Below are 12,125 nucleotides of genomic sequence, written 5' to 3' on the forward strand. Positions count from 1 at the left end.
AGTATCAATACTGCAGTGTAGAAATACTCTGTTGCAAGTAAAAGTCCGGTAATACAAATTTACTTCAGTAAAAGTACAAAAGCGGCATCAAAATATACTTAAAGTATCAAAATTAAAAGTACACATTGTGCAAAATGTCCCATTTCACAAGTTCAAAACGTATGAAAATCTTTTGAAAATAGCAGATCTACAAGCTCACAATGCGTCGCATCGCGACGCATTGTGAGCTTGTAGATCGGCTATTTTCAAATGGACGAATGGACTTTGGTTACTTTACACCACTGGAACTGGGTAATATTTGGCCAGGAGGAGTACGTCGTGTATCTTACACTTTGACTCAAGTACTGGGGTTGAGCACATGGCCCACCACTGCATTCAGCGCAACAAAGATGAACTTAACACTTAAGCCTGCGCTTACACACCGACAGGACAATGATCCTGTTCCCTTTGTGCCGCAGAAATCTCCCCTTTTCATCGTTTTGTCTCCCATGCGGTCTCCTCTTATCCGCACTGGGCTATGAGACCGGACCACAGACAGATAAAGAGTTGGATCTATTGTATCTGTTGAAAACCCAGACTAAGACCCATAATCAACAAATCCTTTCCTTCTGAAAACGTCAATTCTGTTTTTTTATGCCACAAGAGTTTCCTGTGTGATGCTACTGTACTGTCATGGGAAGCCAGCTCAAGTCCAAATATGTGGGTTGTTGTTTTGTATTGTTGTTTTTTTTCTTGAATTGAAAGGTTACATGGTTGGTTGCATTGACAGATGAGCGGCTGTCATCATCCCTGGAGCCTTTATACGATCCTGTGGAAAACAAAATGCTGATCCCCACTTATGAACAGCGCAGGGAAGCAGTGGTGGAAAAAGTACTAAAATGTTTTACTTAAGTAAAAGTATCAATACTGTAATGTAGAAATACTCTGTTACGTTAAGTTAAAGTCCAGAATTCTAAATTTAGAGTAAAGAGAGTAAAAGTACATAAGTGTTGGTATCAAAATATACTTAAAGTACAAAAGTAAAAGTACTCATTATGCAGCATGTCCCATTTCACAAGTTTCCAAATGTATAAAATGTCTAAAAAACTTTTGAAAACAGCAGATCTACAAGCTCACAATGCGTCGATCTGCTGTTTTCAAATGGCCGAAAATGTAGGGCTGAAGTGATTGATGTATGTTTTGTAATAATAATCAAAATCTACAAACGTAACTAGTAACTAAAGTTTTCAAATAATTGTAGTGGGGTAAAAGCACAATATTTGCCTTTGAGATGTAGTGGAGTATTGAGAATTGGATATACTCAAGTAAAGTAAAAAAACACCTCAAATTTGTACTTAAGTACAGTACTTGAGTAAATGTACTTAGTTACTTTCCACCATTGGGGTAAAGCTGCTGCCCGCCACAGCGGTGACCGTGGGCTACGGGTTCAAATCCCCCTGCGGCGCTTTGGCTTGGCCGGGCGTTCCAGCGAGCACAATTGGTCATGTTGACGGCAGTGAACAGCTTTCACCCGGCGACCATCAGCCTGTTGAACAAGGCCTGAACACCGGCCTGTCACCAGGCTGGCCTGCATGCCGCACTGGAACACTTTCCTTTTGACAGACTTTTTGTTTTTTCTATGTTGGATTACTTTCCTTCGTGTGGTTTCAGTTCCCTTTTACGCCAGTGGTTCTCAACCTTTTCAGACCGTGACCCCCCCAAAATAATTATATTTGAACTGGGGACCCTCCACTCCCCCCCCCCCCCCCCCCACCCTGACAAGCACTTGGAAATGTAGGAGTTGAGGCATTATGTTTTGTTTGACTCGGTTCCACAGATAAATATTGTGAAAATAGCCGATCTACAAGCTCACAACGCCTCGCAACGCGTGTGTGCCTATTTCTTATGTTATTTGACAATTTGGCCATTGTTTGACCAGTTTTTATACGTGATTACTTTGCAGTATTGGTATTTTTGGGGTTTTGTTTGGTATTAAAGGTCTTTAAAATCCTTAAATTGTCACTTTACTGTCATCTGGGGACCGCCCCCCAAAATCAGATGGGGGTCCCGACCCACAGGTTGAGAACCACTGCCTTATGTGGACTACTTTCCTTTGTGGAACTACAATGTGGATTTCTTTACCTTTTACCTTCTTATATGGGCCCACCGATGCGTTGCCATTCTTTGCACCTTATGTCTGATCTCATGTACATGCTTGCCTCTTTTTTATGCCATGTGTATATACGTAGAAACATAGAAGTTTTTTCTCCTTACTCTCCCTCTCTCCACCCCCCTAATTTTCTATCGTTGCTGAAAATAACCAAATGATGGAGCTATGCACAAAAACAAATTCCACCCACTGATTTACCACCTGTAAACCTTGTGACATGCCGATAAAACCGTATTCTGATTCTGGGAAGCCAGACAGGGAGGGTCTAGTGAAGCGACCATCTCTGTTGCTGACTCCTACAGGTTGTCAGGATGCCTGTTCAGTGGGGTGTGGAACTAGGAAGAATAATGGCGTGTTCTTCCACATGTGTTATACGTCCGCCCAGTGTAACTCTTCACAAAAAAAGTGGACTGGCACTGTCCATGTGTAATAGAGGAGACGCGTACTACTCGCCCACACCTTCCCTAAACCATTAAGACCTATGAGACCGATTCAAATGTCTCCTAAATCTAAACAGTTTTCTGAAAAACTTATGTTGCTATATCAGTGGTGCTCAAACTTTTCCATGTCAAGGACCACCCAAAATGTATTTGCCCGCCGATTCCCATCTGAAAATATTTTGTTACAGGGACCCCCAGAAGCAAAGATTTTAATTAAAAATGTTATTCAAAAATATATTCAAAGATTTGCACAAATTTTCACGATTTTTCAAAAATCGCAGATCTACACCTCATAGCGCGGCACTTCGTGCCATGCTATGAGCTTGTATATCTGCTATTTTTGAATAGCCAAAGTACATTTTGAGAACTAATGTGCTATATAGCTAAAATCTAAAATGACACAGGTGCTTTCCTGGTTTTAATGGGCTAATGAACTAACCAGTATAGTGATGAGCGGTGCCAAGGGAGTACTGTACAAGCGGAATTGGAAATTGGCAGAGGTGACTATAAATTGAATGAATAATGATTAGTAGTCCAGATACTCCAATTATTTTTTGTTTATTGCTGCACAGATATCTCTGGCGAGACAGCCTCCCCTGTGTTGTACCGTACTTGGCAAACAAACAACAAGTTCAACACAGGTGTTTTCTGTTTGTAAGCAAAATGCCCACAGCAGCAACAAACCTTGTCTAATGATTAGACCACTGTTTCTCAACCTTTTTTTGGAGCAACGCACCCCACCTCCCCACAACTATTTTATTTATTTATTTATTTTATATCTATGAGTGTGTGCGTGTGTGCGCGTGTGTGTGTGTGAGTGTGTTCGTGTTCGTGTTCGTGTGCGTGTGTGCATGCATTCGTGTGTTTCCCATGCGAATCTAATGGGCGGCAGTGGCTCAGGGGTAGAGTGGCCGGTGGAGCGGTTGGATGGGAACCGCGAGGTTCCCAGTTCGATCCCGGGCTAGTTAGTGTCGAAGTGTCCTTGGGCAAGACACTGAACCCTACATTGCCTCCAATGAGTCGCTCGGCACTAGCTTGCCACCATTGGTGTGTGAATGTGGGAAAAGTGAGGACGCTGGCGTTGACTGTTCGCCGCTTCACCTCCCATTGCCCCCCCCCCCCCCCCCCGTATGAATGAATGAACCATTGTAAAGCGCTTTGAGCACTTGGAAAAGCGCTATAAAAATGCAATTCATTATTATGATCAAAATGCAATTCATTCATCTCAGACTGCCTTCTGCCAGTAGGCTACAGAAGTGCCTCCACTATGTTTCCCCACTTATGCTACAGTTATTTAACTTAAACTTATAATCAAAAGTCAATGGAGCTCTCTCTCTGATTGGGCTGAAACCTTGCCCAAATTTGGAGTCCTAGTTATGTCATAGTAGTGACTGATGTCACAGGCTGGTGGTCACATGAAGTTCAAGTTCCACACTGGAGCCAGGCCATTCCCACATGATTTGATTTTTATTATTTTTAAGATGATTGCTTGTAAATGTTATTGCAAGTACAGTACGTAGCCTTGGGAACCAAAGGTTTCCCGCCCGAGCCATGATGTTGACCATAGGTCGGGAGCCCACAGTATCTCCTGTTTCCTCAGCGCAGCTTTGATGTACAAGTACACCCCCTGGACGTGACCAGTCCAACCCTTAACCCAATAAAACCGGGAACGCGTCTGCGTAACCACGAGCTTGTAGATCTGCTATTTTTGAAAAATCGTGAAAATGTGTTCAAATCTTTGAATTTATATATATTTTTAACGCAAACATTTTTAACTCAAATCTTTGCTTCTGGGGGGTCCCTAGAACAACATATTTTGAGACGGGGGTCCGCGGCCAAATACATATCATTTTGGATGGTCCTTGACACGAAAAAGTTTGAGAACCACTGATATTATACGTTTTTTCAAAAAACTGTTAGGATTTGGAAGACATTCGTAGAATCCCCCAGAAGCAAACATTTGAGTTACAAATGTTTGCTTTAAAAAATATATATATATTCAAAGATTTGCACACATTTTCTTAAAAAATAGCGGATCTACAAGTTCATAGCGCGGCACTCGGTGCCGCGCTATGAGCTTGTATATCTGCTATTTTTTAATAGCCCAAAGAAATCTAAAAACGACACAGAGATGCGTTCCCTGTCTTAAAGGGTTAACGGCGAGTGCCAAGCGGGGAGGCATTGGGCACCGCTGTTATAGCCTTTTGGAACGACTCGGCCCGGGTTTGAACCCGGACCTCCCAGTCACAGGGCGGACCCTCTAACCACATGAGCCACTGAGCTGGCTGTACGGCAGAGTGAGTTATTGCTCATTTCAAAATGTTTTCCCAGCCCCAACCTCATAAATCCTATTTTTGAAAACATTCGTTTTAAAAACACTTTTTGAATAATTGTATCGTGAATTTCAAGTAATTTTCATTTGTCATGCTTTGTTCTATAAATCATTATATACGGCAGCGTCTTGAAAGGCTTTGTATAGTATTAGTTAATGCTAACCAATGAGCAGCGGTGTAAAGTAACTACGTACATTTACTCAAGTACTGTACTTAAGTACAATTTTGAGGTATTTTTACTGTATTTACAATTTACAATACTTTTACTTCTACTCCACTACATCTCAGAGGCAAATATTGTACTTTTACTCCACTACAATTATTTCTAGATTATTTCTAGATACTTTGTAGATTCAGATTATTATTACAAAACATACATTAGCCACTTCAGCCCTATATATGCGTCGCGATGCAACGCATTGTGAGCTTGTAGATCTGCTATTTTCAAAAGATTTTTATACATTTTATACATTTGAAAACTTGTGAAATGGGACATTCTGCATAATGAGTACTTTCTACTACTTTGGTACTTTAAGAACATTTTGATACCAATACTTTTGTACTTTTACTCGAGTACATTTTCAATTCCGAACTTTTACTTGTAACGGAGTACTTCTGCATTGCCGTATTGATACTTTTACTTAAGTAAAAAAAAATTAGTACTTTTTCCACCACTGGCAATGAGCCAATGTTGTCATTGAAGCAGTGGCATGACAGTGAACTATGTTATGTTTTAGTCCTGACATGAAGGAATCATTAGACGTGTTCTGTACTGGTTGAACTGGTACCAGTTCATCATGTCTTGTAATACTATACACCACTGCCGTGAACAATGACTAAAATATCACACCCTGCAGTATGCCACACGCACACACACGCCATGCACACACACAAGAGGTGTGAAGTTTTTTAGTGGTTCGGAAGCCTGGCCCCAGAGGCACACAGGTAATTCCCCATAAATTATAACTAAAAAGAGTACATTCTGTTCTGTGCGATGAGAAACACCCAGGATTGTAATAGTCCCTCAATCTCAGACAGGACGCGTTTTGCAGAGCAGAGCAGTTTGGCGTTGCATTTAGCAAACGCTCTTATCCAGAGCAACTTACAGGTGTTTATCATTATATCGTGGCGTTGCGAGGCAACTGTACAATTACAATTAACAATTTAGAGGCATTTAGCAGACACTCTTAGACAGAGCGACTTACAGGTGTTTATTGAACTCTAGTCAATTAACAAGGTACATAATAATCACCTAAGTCTAGTGCAGAGAGAAGCAGAGAACTGCGGGCCTCAAAGAGACTAGGATGCCAGGTTAACAATGAACGCATAGAAATCACCAATCCCATACATTTGCAGACTCTTAAATGATAGTGGATTTAAGATTTGTGTTTCAGGTTATTAGATTTTTAGACAAGCAAAAATTTCATTTTTTTATTTGAAAATTTATATTGTAATCAGCAAAAATAATTCAGTGTTTTTAATGCCACCTGTCTTTTTAAACGTCTGTGATCATGCGGAAAGCTGAATAAACAATAAATAAATAAACAATAAACAACAAGTATAGCATCTGTCTAGACAACATGCTATCTAGATAAGACTCTGCACAATTGAAACTATAGGCTACCAGGTAAGGTAAACAATGAACAATGACAATGTTATGTCTTTATGTCTTCATCTCTCAACTCATCCGATTGGACGGTGTGGGGGGGGAAACGGCGATGACGCGTGTCGCCTTACTATTTTGAGTTGCATTGTTTTCAACTTGGGGAGTCCAGGGTGCTCTTCCAAAAACCCAGAGGCTCATCGAGCGCAAAAATACAAACGCACGTCACCCTGGCTGCAACGCAAAAGCAGCGAGCAAAACGCTTCACTCACGTTGACTGACAATGACAAAAAGTCGCCCCCAGCTGCCAAAGCGCATCATGTCTGATCAGGCCTTTAACCTGGCAGCCGTCAGTGCAAACGTCTTGCTTGTCAGTGTGACGTGTTGGAGCTGTGTCATGCCAGGAATCTGAAGAGTTTTGCTCCAAAATGATATGGGCCATTTGTGTAACATCTTCAGTTCACCTCGGCACGGATTGTGCTGGTCTCTGGAGGGAGGGAACACCATTCTAGCAAAACATTATTCCCTCAGTTTGTGTTTTGATGATGGTGGTGAAGCGTGATGTCTAACACGCGGGTCCAAAATCTCCTATGTGTGTTCAACTAGAGATCTGGTGACTGTTAATTTTCAAACCATTCAATCAGTGATGGATTATGGCTTGTGCACATCGTGCACGTGCGCAGGAGCCCTGGAGACAAGGGGACCCTGGCACTGCCACCTGAAAATCAACATTTCGATGAGTCAGTCGGAGACCCCTTGTCCATTTAAAACCTGTGTTGTCTTATGACATTACACGTTTCCAATTGTGTAAAATAAAATACACTCTTATGTAGTTGTACCTTGTAGGAGGAAATCCGATTTCTATTAAAGCCAAGTGCCAAGCAAAACAACAGACCTGGATTAAACGCAAGAATTTGGCAATACTTAATATTTACGATATGAAAGCCATGTGCTTGTGATTTACACAATGTAGACAGACACTGTGCGAAGTGCGTTCTCTCTTTCGACCTCGGCTCCGTGGCAGCAGGTGAGTCTGGTTACCATACAGCAGCCTATAGCTTGTGCTCAGAACTACTGTACTCAATCTTGCCCGTGGTGATTTTGTACAAAGGGCCCATTTTCACTTTGATCCGTCCATGCATTCAGTGACGCCTTGTGAATGATAGTATTGATTTGTAGTGTCCCTTCCCTCTAGGACAGGGGTCTTCAAGGTTTTCAGGCCAAGGACCCCCTAGCTGAGAGAGAGATGAAGCAGTATAAAATTGTGTTTCAGATAAACCTTTGCTGCTCTTTTTTCCCTCTACACCTATAACTCTTTGCCAAAAATAGCCGATCTACAAGCTCACAACGCCTCGCTGCGAGGCGTTGTGAGCTTGTAGATCGGCTATTTTTGGCTAAAGTTCTCCTCAGAAAAGGGATGCTAGGGTTCAAGTGGTTAATCTAAAAAAAAAAAAATCCTATCACACAAAGATTTGGCGGACCCCCTGTAGTAACTCTGAGGACCCCCTAGGGGTCCCGGACCCCCTGTTGAAAACCCCTGCTCTAGGAGCCCCCCCCCCCCACAGTATGAGAGAGCCACCTTAGGGGTCAAGCATTCAGGCCTGTACAGTTCTCTTGTTGTGTACGCCACACGTGCACTTGCGGTCACTCCAGCCACCTGCATGTCCTCTCTCACCCGCATCCATAAACCCAGAGCCATTCAAGGAGAGTTACGTCACCTCCGTCCACTTCTTCGGGCCAGGTCTTCTACATAGCCTTCTATTGGCGAATAGTGACAAAGCCCTAAACCGGAAGTTTACGGAATGCATTGGAGTCTATGGCTCCTTGTCACTATTTCCAGTTACATGAACCACGTGACCAACGCTGTTTCTGCCCCCTCAGTGGCGGAACTCTCTAATATAAGGCTCTGCATAAACCCCCTCTTGACCCAGGGATAGCGGGAGTGGCGTCAGGACCTCGGTAGGCCTACTCTATAGGCCTGCTCAGCATTTTAATACATGCCACAGAGCATGATGGGATGTTAATTGTTTAAGAGTAACACGCGCTTAATTCTTTCTTTTGTTATTGTTGTTATTGTTGCCACGACGTCGAGGAACTTAAACTGTTAGTAATCGTTCTCTTGTGTCTGCTGCCTATACGTACATGTTGTGATGAAGTTCACAGGGTATTCCGTTGCGGTTCAGAAGGCTGGCCTCGGAGGCACACACAGGTAAAAAAAAGTACCTTGTCACGTAAATTTACGATTCCTGATTTCAAGACAAATTAGATACGTGATCCACCCTCCACCCCCCCCTACCCCCCCACAATCATAAATCAACTGGTACAGTACATTCAGTTCACGCCGTTCAAAACCCCAACCACGTTGTCAAAACACCCAAACACTGTTTTAACCTGCCAGCTGTCAGCCTTTAAACATCTCTGCTGTGAGGGAAACCTCATGTATACTTTGCCGTTCGACCCGACGACGGTGTCACATAGCTAGAAAAACAGCCGACCTACAAGCTCCCAAGGCGTCGCGTTCGCGACGCCTTGGGAGCTTGTAGGTCTGCTGTTTTTTTTTCCGTGTGGCACGCGAAACCCGCCGCACGACACGGAGCGCAAATTAGGGCCTTGAGCCGCTAAAGTTGAGAAGCTGTGTCATGCCATGCATGCAGCCATAGCTGCTGCTGCAGCCCCGGGCTCCCCGTTCATTAACATTCCTGTGTTTCTGCGGTGGATCCACTTATGTTGAGCGACGGGATAAAACAGCTCTCTCTCTGTGTGTGTGTGTGTGTGTGTGTGTGTGTGTGTGTGTGTGTGTGTGTGTGTGTGTGTGTGTGTGTGTGTGTGTGTGTGTGTGTGTGTGTGTGTGTGTGTGTGTGTGTGTGTGTGTGTGTGTGTGTGTGTGTGTGTGTGTGTGTGTGTCGCCTCGAACCCTCCAGACCCCTGCGGACGGACCCCCCAGCTGTCTCTCTCTCCGCGAGGCACTGTACCTGAACTTAACCCCCCTCCACCATGTCGCCTCTATGGGACCTTTGTGATTCAGGGGGGGGACAGACAACCTACTCACTCTGTACCCCATCCCCCCTTCTTTCTCTATTTCTATCCTTCTTTTTACCCGCTTGCTGAAAGCTGGCGGGTCTATGCAGAGGCAGACCTATGACTCATCATTCGACAGATTCATTTGCATTCGACAGATTTGTTCGACAGATTTGCGTCATTGGCTGTCGTTTAAGCCAATGGGATACTTTCCCATACTCTGAACGGGCGGCCTCGTCCTCCCAAGCTATGGGACTATGCAGTCCTCCGAGCGCTAGCCGAATCTGGCTAATAGTTAGCTTGTATGATGTTACTAACTAACTGTTTTTAGCCAAGCGCGCTACTGTCCGCTCCCCATTAGTTATCGACGCAAGTCGCGTTATTACTCTCGTAATTTTCATGTATTGTACATCCCAAAAAAAAATTTATTCACCATGTTATGGTGCTGTAATGACTTCCTATTTTCTCAACATAATACTGCCTTTCACGCGACGCGACCTGCCTTTTTACCCCCGGTCTCAGTAGCGGGGGGCGGGTGCGGGGAGAGACCGGCGAGTTGAGTGAAACGAGTTGGGGCAAACGCAGTCCCCACAACATCATTTACTATTCTGTGCCTATCGGTACATAACTCGGACGGCGGTAATTAGTATACATGGCAACACTAGTACGAGTACTTTTCCCACCACTGTTGCTGTTTTTAGCATGACTGCCCTGTTTACAAATGAATGACTACACACTACAACCAAGGTTACTGTAGCAACATTTTTCATGTAAGGTATGACGCTAAAATCAGCTGCATTTTATCAGAAAAAAACAGATCTACAAGCTCACAACGCATCGCCGCCTTGTGAGCTTGTACATCTGCTATTTTTTATTATGACGTTTTATTGAATACTTCATTTACAAAAGACATTAATGAAACCAAATGGACCCATTTGGGTTTTTCTTTCATTTAAGCCAGTAGTGAAAAGGGCTAACTTGCAGTTATGCATTACAACTCAAGCCTAGCTGTTTCAAACAGTGAAATCAAAAGACACGTTGTGAGCTTCACTTTTATAAAGGGTTAGGGTTACATTGCAGTATTGATACTTTTACTTAAGTAAAACATTACAGTACTTTTTCCACCACTGTTGATGTTTTTAACATGACTGCCCTTACGCTACCTGTATTCTATGGACTCACTTAGTTTATTGTGAAAATAGTTTATTTCTTTCATACATAAATGAATACTAACTGGTCACCACCGGTCTTTTGTCCAGGAACAATGCATACAACACTATCAACCAGTCCTCCTGGGTGTGTGTGTGTGTGTGTCTTGTCATTTTTGTTGTTCATACATTTCTAAGTGAAACACTGTAGTTTTGACTTGGGTAAGGGTAGGCTACATTATGAAGTAACTATATCAGCTGGTGAAAATAGCAGATCTGTCAGATTGTAGATCAATTATTTTCACTATCATTGATATTGTACACACCACACACACACACACACACACACACACACACACACACACACACACACACACACACACACACACACACACACACACACACACACACACACACACACACACACACACACACACACACACACACACACACACTTTATATTGGTAGCCAACCAATGAACCTCTGTGGAGTTATTTTTGTTGCATTCGAATGGCTGAGATTTTATTTTGATGACAACTTTTACATTTTGTGCTGCAGATTGGGGCAAAAACAGCCTGCCGCAAGCGGGTATATTATGACTTTGTCATTTCTTGTTTTCACTTCTTCTTCTCTCTCTCATTCTCTCTACCTCCTCTTAAAGGGATAATTCACCCCCCAAATGACTTTTTTCCTATCGATTAGTCACCCCATGGAGACTTCGATTCATGGATATGTTTTTGTTTTTGTCACATTCCTAAGGCAATAATTTGATGACCGGCAGCGGTCCCGGTAGGAGACACAAAGAGTCTCCTTTTGTCCCGGAACCGCTGCCTACCGGTCCGCTGGTCATCAAATTATAGGCTTAGGAATGTGACAGAAACCAAAAAATATCCATGAATTCAAGTCTCCATGGGGTGATTAGAAAAAGAGTATGTTTTTGGGTGAACTATCCCTTTAATGTCATTTTCTCCCTCTCTGTGTGTTTCATCTATTTGTTTATCTCTCTTCTCTTCTCTCTTCTCTTCTCTTCTCTTCTCTTCTCTTCTCTTCTCTTCTCTTCTCTTCTCTTCTCTTCTCTTCTCTTCTCTTCTCTTCTCTTCTCCTTTCATGTCATTCCAGAGTGCAACAGCAGAAAGTGTCAGCTCTGACTCATGCCTTCACCACCTGTCAGATTACGGAGCGGGGGACTATTTCCTCTCCGAGCGTATTATTTCATTCCGTCCCCATGCAGGAAAACAGTTTTACTGTGCCCGGCAGACACTTAATAGAATATCATTTAAAGCAATTATACGCTGGTGATGGATGTCGCTGAGGCATGTTATGCGATTTGCCTCCCAGTGTTCCCTTTGTACTTTTGTTGTTGTTGGCACTGTGTAGGTGACATGCAAAGTTTTGTTTTCAGGCTCAGGCTGTGTGCCTCTGGCCCACAGGCAT

The sequence above is a fragment of the Gymnoscopelus braueri genome (assembly GCF_963280865.1).
Source record: "Gymnoscopelus braueri genome assembly, chromosome: 24".
NCBI classification, from domain to species: domain Eukaryota; kingdom Metazoa; phylum Chordata; class Actinopteri; order Myctophiformes; family Myctophidae; genus Gymnoscopelus; species Gymnoscopelus braueri.